The following is a 3,988-nucleotide window of genomic DNA, read 5'->3' on the forward strand; positions in this document are numbered from 1 at the left end:
CGGCAAAGAGAAAATTGAAGTTTGAGTTAATTTCCTGCAATTCTACACATTTTGCCATGGGCCAGAGAGAAGATTTTGCAATTGTATAACTCATTTCATGCAATTCTGCTCATTTTTTTCAATAGAGCAGCCTGGTCTCAGGCTATATGTAACATAGTAAATGTAAATCTGTGACACTCAAATTAGTATGATATGTTATATTTGGTATGGTATAATTACATAAGACAGGTTACTTAAGACAAAAACAAAAGGAGGGTGGTTGGTCAGAGTGGATGGGTGGGTGTATAACTTTAGCAACTTTTCAACTACTTTTCATGTTAGCTAACCCTTCCGCTAAGCCCTAGCCTAGCTAGCGTGAGCCCTCTAGCTTACGACAACAACAACAAATTGGTATTCGTAACATATCATAAGTTTAGCAAATTAGTTTCATACGAATTGTCATTCGTAACATATACGAAATAGATGATGGGCATACACAAAATAATACATACCATACTAAACATAACATATCATACTAAATGGAATGTCTCTAATTTACATACAGAATAATACAAAATGCTCTGAGACCAGGTTGGGCAGAGAGAAACATTTACAGTTTTACAGACAATTTCCTGCAATTTTTTWACATTTTGCCATAGGGTGGAGACATGTTTGCAGTTTTTTATATGGTATCTGATGATCAATSMGYMGYYGMRSYWWAWTRSYAKKWMYWTWYYWWYSRMGGSSSRWYYKRWAWTMWKCKAWRRWAAAAWMMTTTMSRRYWWWMYAKRWAYMMYYMMYKKYMRKYMWAKRMYKKWWAYYYYAAAACTGCTGATGCACAACCACATTTCGAAATAGCATATTGTATGTTCTACTAGTCCAACTATCAACAGTAAATTGAAACCCTGAAAGTTCCTTAAAAAAAAGGGGTGTGGGGGAGACTTATCCGCGGGCCTATAAAGGGGAGGGTGCCAGTTGCCCATCCCGGATCTACAAGGGTTGCTATTTCTCAGAGAATTGGCCTTGTAGCCTATCAACGATAATATTTTGGCATTCTTCCCAGCGTGTCCTCGCTTCCTTATTTGTAAAATGATATTACAGGTGTCGACTATACAGACCACACCCCAGTGACAATGAACTCAACTGTCTCACTTGCACTGGAACAGACTCACCCGAGTACTTCACCGTATATGAACGGGTCGGGAAAGGACGATAGTGACACRTTTGATGAATCTGCGGGCTATTTTATGGAATTACACGTTTGGAGAGCTACGGAATCATGGAAGCGCCGCAATTTATGAAGTCAGTTTTACCTGCACTAGACTCATTCACACTTGACGCAGATGACACGAGTTTGGCATTACCACCGGAGGATAATACAAAGACTCATTCAACCGACCGGGGTTTTCGTGTTCAGCAACAAGTGCAGCTCACACTTGCTCGTAAGGGCAAAAAGACAACGTCCAATGGTAAAATAGTAGTTTACAATGTGTTTTTCATTGAGTCTGTACGAAGAAACAAGGTCTGTAAYATTAGCCTATTGAAATCGCCAAGGGAATTAGAATTTGAAGATTGGGGGGGTAAAAATGTTTCTGCATAGTCTACCAGGAAATACAGGACGGGTCGAAACCAGATGCAACCAAATGGACATGCAGGCCTAGTCATTGGTGTCAAATTCTTAGTGWCATTGTATTTGTCATGATGTTTGCAATCATGTCAGCAAACTATTATATTCAATCTCCTCTAGTCTACTGTATTTGCAGTCCTCCCCATTTACCTTTCCAATAGGAYKGGGCTGCATCCAGATGGTAATTAGGGAATTGGCGAGATGGCATGATCCTTCAGAACACWTGTGGTGTATCTTTCAGGTAGTCTTCATCTATCCAGAAAGCCATCAATTATCACCGGTTCCAGAGATGGAACCTTGAATAACATGAAGGTAAAGCCATTCCTTTAATATACACACAACCCACTATCCACAGTCACAGGTGCTTTAGTTAATCAGAGAGCCTGAATGCTAGAATGAACAGCTATGTGATTCAACTCCGGAGCAAGGGACTTCACCCCCCATGGCAGTCAAGTGCAATGTGTCTGGAGGTTACGTGAAGTGTATATATTTAAAAAAAAAACTTGAATTCCCTATTTAGTGGGTCACCGAGGTGATGAACTTCACAAGAAACWGCAGGAAAATGAGATGGTATCTATTGTCCCTAAAATAAATTGTGGGCTGTGTTGGTTTTGAATGTACCTGGTTTGACTGTACTTTGAATGTGCATATGGTTTGAATAAAAACAAATTGGATAGTCTCCAGGATGTGCAGCTATTGTAAGCCCAAAGCCCACAGGGCAGAGATGGGTATCTATCTKAAAAYTGTGACAAATAAAACCTTTCCTCCTCGCACACTTGACATATTTATCACCCATTTGTCTGTTCTACCAAACGTTGAAATTCTCATCTCACATAGACAATTGAATTGAACTGCATTTTATTGAATAATACCTTTTATTATTCCTAAAGGAAACCTAAAGTGTGGCTTTAAAACACACAATACAGGATGATGCAACAATACAAACAGAACAGTGGTTATTCAGACATCAGAGAGAGCATTTTGTATGATCTTTTTCCCTAAACCTTTTGTGTTGCRTTGAGTCATCACGACCGTCCAATTATTATATGTAACAGCTTTACACAGATGTTTTAGCATTATTAACAGAAATCTCTTTATGGTTGATTCAGTTGTAAGCCTTCTGAAATGGGGCAACCACTGCTTTTCACCTTTCCATGTAGACACACTCACCTTTGAGCCAGATCGGAGGCAGGGACTTCAGCAGCCTGTCGTCTTTGAAGGAGAATATAAGAAGTCCACCTAAGAGGGTGGATTTGACCCCAGTCACCAGCCCTGAGTTACCTCACTCCCATCTGGCTTACAGGACACTCCGTTTCGGAACCTACACTCTACCCGGCCCTAGCCAGCCGRCCATGATGGGGACTTCAGTGGAGCGGTCGTATGGGACAGACTTGATGCGACGTTATGCCCATTCGGAAGTGGCCCGTAGCACAAGGACGCACGCCATGGCTAACGGCGGCAACTACCACTGGGGCCAGTCCCTCAGACAGACTCGAGGTCCTCAGCCCCTCTCTGCAGACCACTCATTCCTGTGCAGCAGCCCTGCGATTCGCACCGACAACAGCCCCTACCTCGAGGAGCATTGACGAACTGCGTGCCAAACATATTGAAATGACGCAGCCTACTGCTCGGGCGTCACCGTTGCATTGTGGGAAATGTAGTATTGGTGCGTGTAAAAGATCTGCGGGCTGCCGGCTTGCTGCGGTCTGCGGCCGGTTCTAAAAAAAATCAAGATCATCCCAGGGGCGTAAAAAACCTTCTCGGGCGGGCCGGATGTGGCCCGCGGGCACTTGACTTCTGACATATGTGGGTTAGGGTATGGGCAGGGATATGTCGCGAGCGCATAGAGACGCATCTCATTGTGATCACCATCCATCAGCTGCTGCCGGGGATCCTCGTATGTTTCGCCATTTATATTACACGCCCCATGTCGAAGGTCGTAGCTTAATTCTGGAAGCTGAAAATGGTCCAGTTTTTCCATGGCCTGCATCTCAGCAGACATGTCACCCTTGAGCACGTTTGGATGCTCTGGAATCAACATGTATGACAGCGTATCCAGTTTCTGCCAATATCCAGCAACTTCGCACAGCCATTGAAGAGGAGTGAGACAACGTTCCACAGGCCATAATCAACAGCCTGATCAACTCTAATGCAAGGAGTTGTCACACTGCATGAGGCAAATGGTGGTCATACAGATACTGACTGGTTTTCTAATCCACAGCCTACTTTTTTTTAAGTATCTGTGACCAACAGATGCATATCTGTATCCCAGTCATGTGAAATCATAGATGTAGGGCCTAATAAGTATTATTTCAATTGACTGATAATCCTGATATGAACCTGTACACTCTCAGTAAACTTTGAAATTGTTGCATGTTGCCA

At 42.9% G+C, this 3,988-nt stretch overlaps 1 pseudogene; it reads left to right on the forward strand.

Annotated features, from left to right (window-relative positions):
- The first annotated feature begins 960 nt into the window (after positions 1–960).
- Positions 961–3,988, forward strand: part of LOC139023398 (plakophilin-2-like) — an 8,819-nt pseudogene continuing 5,791 nt past the window's right edge.

The sequence above is a fragment of the Salvelinus sp. IW2-2015 genome, linkage group LG3, assembly GCF_002910315.2.
Source record: "Salvelinus sp. IW2-2015 linkage group LG3, ASM291031v2, whole genome shotgun sequence".
Taxonomy (NCBI): domain Eukaryota; kingdom Metazoa; phylum Chordata; class Actinopteri; order Salmoniformes; family Salmonidae; genus Salvelinus; species Salvelinus sp. IW2-2015.